The 15,946-nt window shown below is 47.4% G+C and overlaps 1 pseudogene; it reads right to left on the bottom strand.

Moving 5' to 3' along the window:
• Positions 1-440: 440 nt before the first annotated feature.
• LOC141986992 (uncharacterized) lies at positions 441-15,596 on the bottom strand (annotated as a pseudogene).
• Positions 15,597-15,946: the final 350 nt, after the last annotated feature.

Here is a 15,946-nt window from a genome sequence, read left to right on the forward strand (position 1 = left end):
AACACAAACAAGTTCATCGGGGCAGGTGAGGGGTAAAAGCCAAGATAAATGTTGGAAGTTTTATAGAGAACGGAGAGCGAATATTATTCCTCAGCACTGCAACCAAGAACTACATCTTCTGACAGGATGCGATCTGTACATGTAAACATGCAGCCTACAGAGGTCCCAGGTCCAGATGCAGTGTTGTCTGGCTGCTTAAATCAAGCTGGAGCACCTCCTGCTCAGAATTGTACCTCCATATTAAAAATGAGAGCAGGTATGGCCCACCTTGTACAACTGCGTGGGCTGAGTTTTAAAGTTACATGAACAAAGAATAACTATGAAATGCAGAACGACCAACAGTAATAGACAAAATGACTAACTTTTAATAGGTTTATGCACGGGAATCCCATGTTTGTACATTGAATAATAAGATTCATGTCATATATTCATCACCCTGACTCAAAGAATACATACCATTTTACTGTACAAACACACTTTTAAGCCCCATAACACTGTACCAAATAAACCTAGAGGGAGAGAACAGAGTCAGCATTATTAAAAAGTGGCACCATAGGGGTCAGATCTATCGAAATTTTTCTTTCCAAACAAATCCCCGAAGGTACAAAACGTCCAAGGTTCTAAGCAGGAACACATTGAAAACTTTGGCCGAGTCACTGGCTTCAGTTCTTCTTCTCTATATTTTGAAAAGAGTTTATGGAAATGGCCATATATATTTAAGTATGCAGCTTATCCAATGACAAAGTTATGTATGTTGTTAACAGCATTGCAACAGAATTCTAGAAACACTGGGCAAGTTCCTCGGGCGCTATAAATCGGTCTTGTTCATTGACTTCAAGAGAGCTACACTGGCTGCACAGCACCTGGACAAAACCTGTTGCTTTCGATCTCCCCAGCAATCTCAGAAGGATGTAAATCTTTTCCATAGACCATCGCTGACCAGATGCTAAATATGGACGCGAGGCTTTCTAAAATAAAGGCTGCGATGGTTAAGTAGAAACTTTCTCCCAGGGACGTTGCATAGTGGTGCTTATTTAACAAATTTTTGATGCTAGGTTTCTGGATGATTGTAAAGATCCAAGTACAAAACCCCAGAACTAATGCACAAAGGATGGCTGTGAAGAGAGAGCAAAGAAAACCAGTGACTTTATGGCAGTGATTCGCAACCGAGGATACCTGTCGCGGTGCTGCTAGTTCACCAGCCTCCCTCCCTCCCTAATGAGTTAGACTCACAGAAGACCAGGGTTGGAAGAGACCTCAGGAGGTCATCTGGTCCCACCCCCTGCTCAAAGCAGGGCCAACACCAACTAAATCATCCCAGCCAAGGCTCTGTCAAGCCGGGCCTTAAAAACTTAAGGATGGAGATTCCACCACCTCCCTAGGGAACCCATTCCAGTGCTTCACCATCCTCCGAGTGAAATAGCGTTTCCTACTATCCAACCTAGACCTCCCCCACTGCAACTTGAGACCACTGTTTCTTGGTCTGCCATCGGCCACCACTGAGAACAGCCGAGCTCCATCCTCTTTGGAATATCCCCTTCAGGTAGCTGAAGGCTCCGAGTGCCAACTCCCAAAGCAACTTCACACTGCCTGCTTCTCATTCAGTTCTGTCCTCCAGAGCAGCACATGTGGAGTAGCCCAAGCTACAGTGCAGATCAGGGAGTGTACGGGTGGTTAAGGATTGTTTGGTTATGTAGCCTCTCCATTCTCCAATTCAGCAGAGAGTGGGGTTGGGCTAGGATTGTGATAATCCTCCATTTGAAGAGGACAGAGCTGTCCTCCTTTTTGGAAGAGGCTTAATTGGGCTGGACCCTGTAGGGGGCGAGGGACCTGCAGGACTGAGAGGATTTGGGAGCTGGAAGCGTATGATCAGTTTGTTTCTGTTTGCAGACGTGAGCCTCCCCCGTTACCCCAGTTTCAGGTTAGGATAAGAGCATGATGAGCCTGGTCGCTTTGCTAGCACATTTTACAATGCCTGGAAAGATTTTCACTCTGAAGCCATTAGGCACAAACATGCTAGAGGACAAGATGAACGCAGCTCCTGGCTTTTACCTTGTAGCCCCTTTATGTGAGCAATACCAGCACAAAGAGATCTAGTCTTTGAGACCTGGGGGCAGAGGGGATTTTCAAAAGGTATTTATGAGTTAGGCACCTTGATCAGTTCGGCACATATACTTCTTTATGCAAAGAATGTTATGCCCCACCCAGTCCCCTGACAGACAGGTGGGAGAGACAGACAAAGAGAACAAACCCTGACCTGCACCCGCATAGCTATTAACAGGCAGAACTAGGACCCTGTGTGTTGTGCTGAAGGTGACCACAGCTCCTGGGTCCTTTCAGTGAGTCATTGACCAGACAACGGAGGTCAGCCAGGCTGCCACTTCCCCCGCCATGGGACACTGCCTAGTAGCTCTCCTATGAAAAGACTGTATCCGAGATCAATTTCTTCACCAACAGTGTGACCCAGAAATGCAGCTTCAGGGGAGTCTACAAAACTGCCCACTTCCTCTTTGTTCTGGGTGCTGTGGATGGCACACGTATCAACATGAGGCCCACAGGACAGCAAGCTGTTGATGCAATGGCCATCTGTAATGTAAGGATGTGCTTTCCAGGTGCCCAGTTTAAAAATATTCTGTAGGTAACCATCCCAAGAACATTGCTATGATTTATTATTATTGTTGTTGTTGTTAATAATAAAATAAATAAATAAATAAATAATAAACACAAATGTGGCTATTTCATCAACCAAACTGTGTCCATCGCTGTCTGTCTAGGTACTTATATGATCCCCATCGATTTGATTGGGGATTGGTCCTGCTTTGAGCAGGGGGTTGGACTAGATGACCTCCTGAGGTCCCTTCCAACCCTGATATTCTATGATTCTATAGTGTCAGAGTGCCTCACATACAGGTTTGATAGAAAAAATTTGGACAATAGGATTTCATCCAAATTGAAATTTTCTGCTGGAAATGATTGATTGCACCAAAAATGTCTGTCAGGGAAAGTCAAAATGAAATGTTTCACTTCTGGTTGAGTCAACGTTAATTTCTGCATGAGGTGTTGTAGCTGTGTTGGTCCCAATTGCTGGGTCTGCCTGAGCCACTACGGTGCCTCATGAGTGTTGGAGTTTTGAGTCCCTAATGCCTCCATTCTCCCCTATGGGCCCAGCTCCTGGCCTGGACTACATTTCCCATGATGCACTGAGATCTCTGGCTGTCACTGAGACCCCCAGTGCATTGTAAGAGTACCATGATACACGGTAGTGGCTCATCCACAGGTAGAGACCATGATGCATCATAAGAGATGTCCTCAGGCCAGAGAGCAGGGCCAATAAGGGAAAATGGGGGCGTGAGGAACTTGGAACTCCAATGGGGCAGCCACAGAGGGTTACGTCAGCCTGACCTGAAACAAAACATTTCATACTGCAGGTCAGAAATTCTATTTTTTCTTTAAATCAGCTCTGGTCACAAACTTTAATGAGTTTATCCTCATAATACTGCTGTGAGGTAGGGAAGAGCAAAGGGCAATTATGTGACTTGCCTAAATTTGTACAATAATCCTGGGAACTGAACCTCAACCACCTGAGTCTCAAACAAGTACCTTCACCACAAAACCATCCCTTTTTCCCCCGACTAAAGAATCTAACAGGATATCGATGGAAGCTTTAATTTAATAGAACTCTCTCATACACTTGCAATGACCTGGAGCCCATCTTGCCTAGGGGTGTTTGAAGAAATGAGACACAGCCTTCTATAAAACACACCTCTATTTACACTCCAGATTTCACAGTACCAGGCGTCTCTCTACAACTGTGTTAGCTCCTGCCATGATACTGTGCCAATTACATGGGCGACAAGAGGATTCTTTTCTTTCTGTTGCAGGACTACATTCTGCGATCAGTTTCTGCTTAAGAGCAGTTTTCTTAAAAGGGCATGGTCAAAACAAAAACTTCATCATAAGCTATTAAAACTGAAAATGAACAATGGCTGATTTATAGATGCATCGATTTTAAGGCCATCAGGGACCATTGTGATCAGCTAGTTGCTTTTCATGCTGGCTGTTTACTTATTGCATTTGATTCCCCGGGACGACGACTTTTTAATATGAATGTTTTTATAGAAATCCATCAGAAGCAGCATTCCAAAACAATAGCGGAACTAGCACAACTCAACTGGCCCAGGAGTGAGCAACCTGTGTGTGTTACCAGGCTGGTAAATTTCACTTTTGAATCTAGTTGCCTTCACCTTCTGGTTCTCCTGCAGTAGCCCAATGCTGCTGCTGTTTAGGATTTCAAGCCTGCTGAGGAAAACTTACATGTATTCAAAATGAAGGAACATTTTATAAAAAAAAAAAACCCAAACAGGAAAACTCTTGTATTCATATTAAGTTTTACAAAAACCCAAGATACTTTCTTAAGACAGAACATTTGGTGGTTTAAATTAAGTTGAAAGTACCTCTTTAATGTAGGTTACAAAAATCTGTTCAACTAACAAAGTTACCTGACAAAATATGTAGGACTGTTGCAATGATTAGACGTGCCACTCCTAGCTTCTTTATCTCTATGAAGTCCAGGAAGAAAGCAATGAAGCCAGCCAACACACTCAGGAAACAAGAACCCATCATCAAATCTGTGAAGACCCATTGATCCGTAGACAGGAGAACAATTTCTTCAATCAAAACAAGAAAAGCAGAATGAATACAGGACAACATGAAATTAAATTGAATGAATAAGTACAAGACAACAGTGCCTGGAAAGAGTTAAGAGAACTCTTCCTGTATCCCGGGCCCTTTCCACATGCTGTGCAGCCATTGGCCATCAACATTGTTGAAACTAATGGACTTCTATAGCCTGTAGATTCAGGCTGACGGCACCATATATTGAGCATGTAGATCTGCGGCAGGATGCACCTAGAACATTCAGTGACGAACTCATTATCTCTCTGAGTTGTAGCTGTCTCTTGCCTTGTATTTAGATTGTAAGCCCTTCAGGGCAGAGGCTCTCTCTTTTTTTATATATGTACAGTACAATGGGGTTTTGGCCTCTCTGCAGTATCATGATACAAATAATAATATGAACAAGAGAGAGTTGAGTCCTGACACTTCTATCTTCAGAATCCCTCCAGGCTAGAAAGAATATCCTTCCCATTCTTCCTTCTCTGGATTGGGGGTGAAAGTCCTCCTGTTGCATCCCATCTAAGCAGATGTCATAAGCATGGGTGCTACCCCTGTTCAGCCTGGTGAGCAGAGGGAATAAGAAAGCCAGAATGGAACGCCTGGTAACCCAAGTTATTCAAACTGGCTCTGGCATTTTCAACTCTCTAGCCCACTAAGGCTACATGGTTAACAACTCACCAAGGCCCTGATTCAGCAAAGAACTTAAAGCATGTTCTCAAGTCCATCCTTCTTTAGCAAAAGACTTAAGTACATGCTTAAGTCCCATTGAATAATAAATAATGCCTAGCTCTTTTATAGCGCTTCTCAGCAGCAGACCTTAAAGTACTTTACAAAGGGGGTAACCATCATCCCATTTTACAAATGAGGAAAGTGAGGCAGGGAGCAACAATGTTGTTTGCCTAAGGTCACCCAACTGGCCGGTGGCAATGCCAAGAAGTCAATGGGAAATCAGATTTGTGGTGGCAAGGCAAATTTGGGGCTCTGTGAATAGTTCAATTGCGTTGGGGTTTATGATTTATGGCTGGGGACCCTAGAGCCTGGAATACGCACTACAGATTTCCATTGATCTAAAGTCAATGGAAAGACTTCAAAGGGGGCTTAACAGACCTTTAAAAAAAAAAAAAAAGGATAGAAATATAAAATTACAAACCCCTGGACTCTCTGGGGAGAATGGGAGATGATCCATTGCAACTTGTATCCATAGAGACCAGCCAAAAGGCCACCAGATTTTGTAAATTTGAGAGCAGCACTCAGAGAGAGTCAATATGGAAATATGGATTCAAGAAAAGATATAGAAGAGTTGTTCTGTTAGAGAACAAGTGGGTGAGTATCGTATCAAAGAGGATACGCCTATAGGTTTGTAGCACATTTGAAACAACTGCCCTAGTTTTCATTCTTAAGTGATCCAACACACCTTGCTAGATATTAACATGAGCTTGGCCTGTGCTCCACGTAGGGGGGGATAAAATGTCAGAGCCACTGTTACAAGACAGTGGGTCCTGATTTCATCTCTGAAAACTTGCATTCAGATCCCGTTTTATGAAGACAGGAGAGAAAATGTACTTGGTAATTTTAGACACGCAGGGGCTGATATAACACACACAGGGGCTTGGGCATCGATTGGCGGAGCTGTGTGACTGAGATATTCACCACAGAGACAGAGGCACAGAGAAGACAACAAGGAAAACACCACACACACACACACGGAAGCACTGGTAGCATAAAACCAAAGGACTGGAAGGGACTCAAGAGGTCTTCTAATCCAGTCCCCCGCACTCAAGGCGGGACTAAGTATTATCTAGACCATCCCTGACAGGTGTTTGTCTAACCTGCTCTTAAAAATCTCCAATGATGGAGATTCCACAACCTCCCTAGGCAATTTATTCCAGTACTTAACCACCCTGACAGTCAGGAAGTTTTTCCTAATGTCCAACCTAAACTGCCCTTGCTGCAATTTAAGCCCATTGCTTCTTGTCTTATCCTCCAGAGGTTAAGAAGAACAATTTTTCTCCCTCCTCCTTGTAACAACCGTTTATGCACTTGAAAACTGTTATGTTCTATGATAAATGAAGGGGCTGGGGGTATCTACCTTTTATGGATACTCAGCCAGCCAGTTAGCTACAAAATCCCTTTTAGTAGCTGTTCTCTACTTGTTTTACCTGTAAAGGGTTAAAAAGTCTGACTGCATGCATAGGTAAAAGGAAGTGAGTGGGCACCTGGCCAAAAGAGCCAATGGGAAGGCTAGAACTTTTTAAAATTGAAACAAGACTCCCCTTTTGTCTGTCTGTTGTTCTCCGGAGAGACAGAGCAGCAATGCTGTAAGAAGCTTTGAGCCAGGTATGAAAAATCATCAGATCATACTGTGACGGGGTTGGGATTCACCACCGTGGCACCTCCCGCTGGTGACTCCGGGAATTAGCTCAGTCCACGTGGAGCGCCCTCCACCGATGGTGTCCCATCAGTCTCTCGCCCTCTGTTAGTGTCTGGACCCACGTTGCTCTGCTCGGCGGTGTCCTCTTCAGGACACTGCCCTGCGGCAGTGCCCCTTAGTCCATGCTCACCCCCTTCTGGGGGGCGAGGGCGGGGGAAGACTAACAGAAGTCTCCTGGTTCACCCCTGCCACAGTGGTCAACCACACCCCAAAGTTTAAACCCTTCCCTCAGGGGTCTGGTGCTGTCCGTTATGGCCACTTCCCACAGCCACGTACAAGATAAGGGGGAAGGGGACCCAGACCAGCCCACTACTCTGGGTCCCAACCCAGGGACCCTCTAGCAACAGCTTCCCTGCCTTCCTTCTCTCCCCTCTTCTGTCTGCTCTCCCTGGATCACTTCCCCTCTGACCCCTTTGCACCCTCTAGGCCCTTCTGGTCAGGGCCTGCAGCCTGGCAGGTAACAGGCTGGAGCTTTCCTATGCTCCCCTGAGTCTGCCCAACACTGCGCTGTCCTAGGTGCTGGTCTCCTTGCTCAGGAGACTGACCTTCCCTGCTGGAGGTCTGGGAGAGACTACCTGCTCCTCTCAAGGGCAGCTTTTATATAGGGCTGAGCCCGGCCCTGATAGGCCACCTCTTGCCCAACCCTGATAGGCTCTCTAACAGACCCTCCCTGATTGGCTGCCACTTTGCACAGCCTCTCTGGCCTGTCTTTGCCCACTCTCACAGGGGAGGTGGGGCACTCATTTGAGAAACTACTCATTTGAAAGCCCAGATATGTAAGTAGATCAGAAAATGTCTAGAAAGATGCAGTTAGGTTTATCTCTTTTATTTCTTTATGGCTTGTGGACTCCTCTGTGCTAACCCCAGGTGCTTTTGTTTTGCTTGTAACCTTTAAGCTGGACCTCAAGAAAGTTTTTTTGACACTTAATCCTTGTAAGGGGTTCTTTTTAAAATCTAGCAATAGTCTGAGTTTTTAGATGTATTTCCTTTATTTTTGTTTTTAATAAAAATTAACCTTTTTTAAGAACAGGATTGGAGTTGTGTGTCCTAAGAGGTTTGTGCACATGTTGTTTAATTAGCTGGTGGCAACAGCTGATTTCCTTTGTTTTTCTCTCTCAGCTGTTCCCTGGCGGGGGGATGAAAGGGCTTGAGGGTACCCCACAGGAAGGAATTCCCAAGTGCGCCTTCTCGGTTTCTAAAACAGGTTTTTTTGCACTTGGGTGGTGGCAGCATCTACCTATCCAAGGTCAGAGAAAAGCTGTAACCTTGGGAGTTTAATATAAGCCTGGAATGGCCAGCATTAATTTTTAAAATCCTTGCGGGCCCCCATCTTCTGCACTCAAAGTGCTAGAGTGGGGAAATCAGCCTTGACATGTCCCCCCTGCGTCTTCTCTTCTCCAGACTAAACAAACCCATTTTTTTTAATCTTCCCTCACAGGTCACATTTTCTAGACCTTTAATAATTTTTGTTTCTCTTCACTGGACTTTCTCCAATTTGCCCACATCTTTCCTGAAACATAGCACAATACTCCAGCTGAAACCTAATCAGCACGGTGTAGAGCAGAATTACTTCTCGTGTCTTGCTTACAACCCTCCTGCTAATACATCCCAGAATTATGTTTGCTTTTTTTGCAACAGTGTTACACTGTTGACTCGTATTTAGCTTGTGATCCACTATGACCCCCAGATCCCTTTCCAGAGTACCCCTTCCTAGGCAGTCATTTTCCACTTTGTATGGTGGAACTGATTGTTCCTTCCTATGTGGAGTACTTTGCATTTGTCCTTATTGAATTTCATCCTAATTACTTCAGACCATTTCTCCAGTTTCTTCAGCATGACCCTGACAAAAAGCTGAGATAGCTTTTGGGCTAAGTGCTGGCTTGAGAGAAGCTTGGAATTGTGAGCAAAGAAACAGGCTCCTGTGTTTGATTCCTGCTGCGTTCATTGAAACACAACTTTGCTGCACATTCTTTGTAAATGAACAGGTCTGCATCAAATAAATTATCTATTATCAATTTCTCCTCCTACAGAAACAACCCTCAGAACCCTGAATATTGGCTAGCCATTTAGTGCGGCCAGCAGATGTTTAATATTCACGGCTACTTTCCAGGTATGTTTCTCCACATGGGACTAGACACAATAGACATTGGAAGGAACTTTTGGGTCTCAGTAGGTACATCAGCCACAAATAATGTTGCTGTGGAGACTTTCTATAGAAATTATTTTTAACCAGTTTATGCTTTGGTTGTCTGTCATCTTTATATCTTGTCTAGGATCAGTCTAGAAAAGCATGCTAATGTGACAAAGAGGCCTTCAGTGTCTCAGCAGAGGCCTCACAGCCTACTGGTGCAGTCATTAACAACATGGGTGAGTATTTTGTTTAAAAAAAAAAAATCTTCCTGGTGACAAACTAAAGTCCCATTTAATAAATTGCACATTCAGCTTCCTGACCTTACTAGGAAACTCTCTGGAGAACTGGTATGTCCCTCCTCAGCCTTCTCTTCTCCAGACTAAACAATCTCAATTTTTTCAATCTTTCCTCAGAGGTCATGTTTTCTAGACCGTTCATCCTTTTTGTTGTTTTCCTCGAGACTTTCTCCAATTTCTCCATATCTTTCCTGAAATGTGGTGTGCAGAACTGCTCACAGTACTCCATTCATAGACTCACAGAAGATTAGGGTTGGAAGAGACCTCAGGAGGTCATCTAGTCCAACCCCCTGCTCAAAGCAGGATCAACCCCAACTAAATCATCCCAGCCAGGGCTGTGTCAAGCAGGGCCTTAAAAACCTCTAAGGATACAGATTCTACCACCTCCCTCGGTAACCCATTCCAGTGCTTCACCACCCTCCTAGTGAAATAGTTTTTCCTAATATCCAACCTAGACCTCCTCCACTGTAACTTGAGACCATTGCTCCTTGTTCTGTCATCTGCCACCACTGAGAACAGCCGAGCTCCATCCTCTTTGGAACCCCCCTTCAGGTAGTTGAAGGCTGCTATTAAATCCCCCCCTCACTCTTATTTTCTGAAGACTAAATAAACCCAGTTCCCTCTCCTCATAAAATCATGTATCCCAGCCCCCTAATAATTTTCATTGCCCTCCACTGGACTCTCTCCAATTTGTCCACATCCTTTCTGTAGTGGGGGGCCCAAAACTGGATGCAGTACTCCAGATATAGCCTCACCAGTGCCGAACAGATGGGAATAATCACTTTCCTCAGTCTGCTGGCAACACTCCTGCTAATGCAGCCCAATATGCTGTTAGCCTTCTTGGCAACATGGGCACACTGTTGACTCTCATCCAGCTTCTCGTCCACTGTAATCCCCAGGTCCTTTTCTGGGGAACTGCCGCTTAGCCAGTTGGTCCCCAGCCTGTAGCAGTGCATGGGATTCTTCTGTCCTTAGTGCAGGACTCTGCACTTGTCCTTGTTGAACCTCATCAGATTTCTTTTGGCCCAATCCTCCAATTTATCTAGGTCACTCTGGACCCTATCCCTACCCTCCAGCGTATCTACCTCTCCCCCCCAGCTTAGTGTTATCCGCAAACTTACTGAGGGTGCAATCCATCCCATCATCCAGATCATTAATGAAGATGTTGAACAAAACCGGCTCCAGGACCGACCCCTGGGACACTCTGCTTGATACAGGCTGCCAGCTAGACATCGAGCCATTGATCACTACCCATTGAGCCCAACGATCTAGCTAGCTTTCTATCCACCTTATAGTCCGTTCACCCAATCCATATTTCTTTAACTTGCTGGCAAGAATACTGTGGGAGACCGTATCAAAAAGTAACCCATACACCTCCTGGGTGTGGTGCTCTGTCCCATCTAATGGCACCAAGACCACATAGAGAGAGAATGATTAATGAGTCTGCTCTACAGTCTTAGCTAATAGCTATATGGCTTGAGGCTCATGCACTAAGCTCCAGAGGTCCCAGGTTTGATCCCTCCCGATGATGACTGGGGTCTGTCAGTGTTACAAAAAGCTTTGCTAAAGTCAAAGTATATCACGTCCACTACTTTCCCCATATCCACAGAACCTGTTATCTCATCATAGAAGGCAATCAGGTTGATCTTGCATGACTTGCCCTTGGTGAATCCATGTTGACTGTTCCTGATCACCTTCCTCTCCTCCAAGTGCTTCAAAATGGATTCCTTGAGGACCTGCACCATGATTTTTTCAGGGACAGAGGTGAGGCTGACTGGTCTGTAGTTCCCCGGATTCTCCTTCTTTCCTTTTTTAAAGATGAGTACTATATTTGCCTTTTTCCAATTGCCTAGGACCTCCCCCAATCGCCAAGAGTTTTCAAAGATAATGGGCATTTGAGGCCTTTTCAGCACAGAAGAGAGTATTTAATCCTGCTGAAGGAAGATTAAATATATCAAGACCATCCCTGACAAGTGTTTGTCTAACCTGTTCTTAAAAACCTCCAGTCACCAGGATTTCAGATCCACAGTCAGCAGCATCCTGTTCCAGTGCTTACTGATCCTAATAGTTGAAAGTTTTTCCTAATATCTAACCTAAATATCCCTTTCTGCAAACTAAGTCAATTGCTTATGGTCCTACCCTCAGTGGACATGGAGAACAGTTGATCACAGTCCTTTTTTTAAACTACCTTTCACATATTTGAAGACTGTTTTCATCTTCCGCGACACCTTCTCTTCCGTACACTAAACTAAACCTGCCCCGTTCTTTCAGTCATTCCTCATAGGCTTCGAAATCTCTTATTTTTGTTGCTCTCCTCTGAAATCTCACCAATTTGTTCACAGTCCTCCAGATGAGGCCTCACCAGTGCAGGATAGAGCAGAACAATTACCTCCCCTATCTTACATACACGGTCCTGTTAATATATCCCAGAATGACATTTGCCTTCTTCACAACAGCAATACACTGTTGGCTCATATTCAATTTGTGATCCACTGTAAGCACTCAGATACTTTTCTGCAATGCTGCTTCCAAGATACTTATTCCCCACTTTGTATTTGTGCATTTGCTTTTTCCTTCCTAAGTGTAGTATTTTGCATTTGTTTTTATTGAATTTCATCTTACTGATTTCAGACGAATTCTCCAATTTATCAAGATCATTCTGAATTCTAATCCTGTCCTCCAAACTGCTTGCCAGCGTGGGGTCATCTGCAGTTTTTATGACCATATTCTCCACTCTACCATCCAAGTTGTTTGTGAAAATATTGACGAGTACTGGACCCTGGACAGGCTCCCATAGGACCCTGTAGCAGGGTGGTCACCCCGCTCCGGCCCCGAAGGGGTTAAAGCAGCCCTGGAAAGGGCTGTGGCAGAGAAAAGCTGGGCTGATGGGGAAAGCAGCCACAGCTGTAGCCAGGGCAATCAGGGCCCAGCTGGCCCTTGTAAGAGGGCAGCAGGCCAGAAGGACTCAGACAGTCTCTCTCTGGCTCTAGAGGAAAGGACCTGGCTGCCTGGGAAGCTGAGGAGGGTACCTAGGGTGGAGCAATGCTGGGGAAGGGCAGAGGGAGCTAGGGAGCTCCAGCCTAGCAAAGCCCCAGGCTGCAGGCTGAGTTAAGGGCTCACAAAGGGTATTGGGGCTGCAGAGGGGCAGCTCACGATAGGCAGAGGCAGCAGGTCCAAACCCTTGCCAATGATGAGCGGTCTTGACAGACTGCAGTCTGCCCCAGTGAGCAGGGGCTAGATGGTGGCTGGCAGTAGCCATCGAGGGGAGGTGGGGATGGGGGTTGGGGGTTCCCCTGAGTGGGGAGACCCAGATTGGGGGTTGCTGCGGTGGGCAGAACCCCTGGGTAAAGGGCACCAGGAGGGACATGGGGGCCAGCGGCAGGCGAGACATCAGCCGGCAAAGGGCGCTCCAGGGCTGGAAAGAGCTAATTCCCTGGACAAACCAGCAGGAGGCGCCGTGCTGGTGAGTTGTCGGCCCGCCACAGACCCCTACGTGATGTCCCCTCTCAGTTTCACAGTAAACCATTCATATTCTGAATATGGTCTTTTAACCAGTTGTGCACCCAACTTATAGTAATTTCATCTAGAGCCTATTTCCCTACTTTGCTTATGAAAATGCTGGGTTGTATCAAAAGCCTTTCCCCTGTAGGCCAGGTACCCTGTCAAGGAAAGAAATGAGATTGGTGTGGCATGGTCTGTTCTTGGCAAATCCATATTGGCTGTTACTTATTCTCCTGATGCCTTGGGCACCCTATGGGATGGATCCAGTCTGGCAAACACTCTACCCCTATAACAGGGCAGCCATCTCACAAGAGTTCAAGTACCCTGCACCTTCTGGAAAGGACCAGCTGAAAGGACAGAGACCATCCCTGAACGAACTCACCCAAGAGAGCCCTGCCCAGACCACCCTTCCCCCTTTCAAAGACGACGGTTCACCCCTCTGCACCCCCGAACAACTCACTGGAGGCAGGCAAGCTCCCCCACTGCCCCTCCCCCTCCCAACTGTGAAATCCAGCCTACTCCTGGGATCACCAAATAGGGTGTCTCCCCCCCCCGGCGTATGATCCTCCGTGCCAGACCCCTCCCCCGCCCAGCCACCAGGCCTCTCTTTTTTCCTTCTCCCCAGGGTTGCCTACCTCTTACCCTTTAAACCCCCGACCCCTTATCCCTCTTCCCACCTGTGCACCCCGATCCCGCCTCCCTAGGGCCGCCTCACCTGTGTACTGAGTTTCATTCAGCCACTGCCGGGACTGGAGGTGGACCGGCACCCCAAAGACATAGGTGACGGCCCAGTACTCTGACCTCAGCTGATGAAAGGACATGTCGGTCTCCAGCGTGATCCAGGCCAGGTTGGAGATGGCGATGCACACGCCTGCCATGCCCAGGCACTGACACACGGCTGCGGCCAGGCTCTGCTGCGTGGCCATCGACAGCTGCCACAGCTGCTCATGGACGGAGCGGGCTGGCAGGTGGCCCCTGGCCAACAGTCCCAAGTCGTCGCTGACGGCCGACGAACCCCCCTCCATTGCCACCCGCCGCCAGGGGGAGCCGGTCCCTGGCCGGTTTACAAAGCAAAGCTGGCTACATTCTGCCCCCAACCGTCTGTGTCACTCCCTTCCGCAGCAGGCCCCGCCCCTTCTGCCCACCAATGGCAGAGGCTGCCGTGGCTTTAGCACCGCCCCTCTGGGCCTGCTAACACCAATCAGAGGCTACCCCCCTGCCCCAGTCCTTATAGCGACTGTTACCAGCCAGTCCCGCGGGCCTGGCCCCTGCCTGCTCCTTATTAATTATCCCACAGCAGTGCCCCAGCCAGGCTGGAGACCACCGTGTGCTAGGGGCCATACAGACACATGGAAAAAGACGGTCCCGGCCCCCCAAGAGCATACCGTCTTGTTTGAGTCGAGATGCCCCATGGGGGCGTCACAAACCAAGAGGGCGGATGAGGGTAACAGGGCTAGGAGTGTGGGCTAGCTACGTGCACAGCCAGGCGGCCAGGCCTCCTGGGGTATGTCTACACTGTACCAAATACCACCCCTGGCAGCGTGTCTCAGAGCCTGGGTCAACTGACTCGAGCTGGGGCAATGCGTAGGGTTACCACCTTTGAAATGCAAAAAAACCAGCACCTCCCGCAACCCCCACCACACCCCCAACCCCAAGGCAACTGCAACACCCCCTTCAACAGCCACTTATAGTGACTCAAACCCTCTCTCTCACACACACGGCGCGCTTGTGTGTTGACGGGCAGACAGCTGCCGTATTTTCACCAGTTTTGATCGGTTAGCGCTGACGCTGCGGAAGTGGGAACACTGCAGCTTCTTTAGCTGGACACTGAAACTTTTAACATTCGATAGCCCCCAAACCTGGCAGATTAAATTATTTTTCTGGCAACTGGCAAATCCATAAAAAAAACCCCCAGCCAGGCTGCTCAAATGCTGGCCAAGTGCTAACCCTAGCTATGGGGCTAACAGTGGCACTGTAGATGTTCCCACTCAGGCTGGAGCCTAGGCTCTGAAAGCCAGTGGGGGTCGGGGTCTGGGCTCAGCCCAAGCAGGAACATCCAGACTGCTATTTTTAGCCATGCAGTGTGAGCTCAAGACAGTTGACCCGTCTCTGAGACTTGCTGCCAGTTGCCCCCCCGCCCCCCACACCTTTCCTTTCAGTGTAGAAGTACCTGTGCTGGCCGACCTATTCAGGCCCACACTGGGGCATGCACATCCCCAACCCTCACCTTATTTCTGGGCTCACTGACCATCCTCCAAACTGCATTGGAGGACAAGGGGAAACCCAGATTACCCTGTGGAATTAGGGCAATGTCCAGGAAGGAGTAGGGCCGGCTCAAGGATATTAGGAGGGAGAATTCCCAGGGAGGCAGGATTAGACGAAAGGACGGGCAAGGATACCAGGCACTTGTTCCTATCTCTGTTATGGACTTTGCTCTGACAAACCTTTGTCCCTCAGATTCTCCACCTGTAAAATGGGCCCAAGAACAGTAGATCTGGAATCTTTGCATACAATGGAGATAAGGCAGTTTATTGATGGCACAGGGGCTCTGACCAGTGGTCATGAGCGGTCATGCACGCCACAAACCATTGGGATCCCCACCCACACCAAGGGGGAGATGCTGGAAGCCCCCACCCCATCACCTTGTATTCTAATTCATGCAAAATACATTGGGTATTGCTGGGGTGGGGGTCGCCTCTCCCTCCATCTCTTTCCCCCCTTTGTATTATAGAATGGAGAAGAAAAAGGAGGGAAAATAGCTCGGGGGTGGGGGGAAAACAGGGAGAGCCTAGAGAGGGAGGAAATGAATGATTTGGGGAGAAGTGGAGAGTGGATTTAGTGGAAGAAAGATAGAGAGAAAGGGGTGGGGTGGGGGGAATGGGGATAAGTCCCTCTCACTCTATTCCCCATTCC

This window comes from Natator depressus, chromosome 4 (genome assembly GCF_965152275.1).
Source record: "Natator depressus isolate rNatDep1 chromosome 4, rNatDep2.hap1, whole genome shotgun sequence".
Taxonomy (NCBI): domain Eukaryota; kingdom Metazoa; phylum Chordata; order Testudines; family Cheloniidae; genus Natator; species Natator depressus.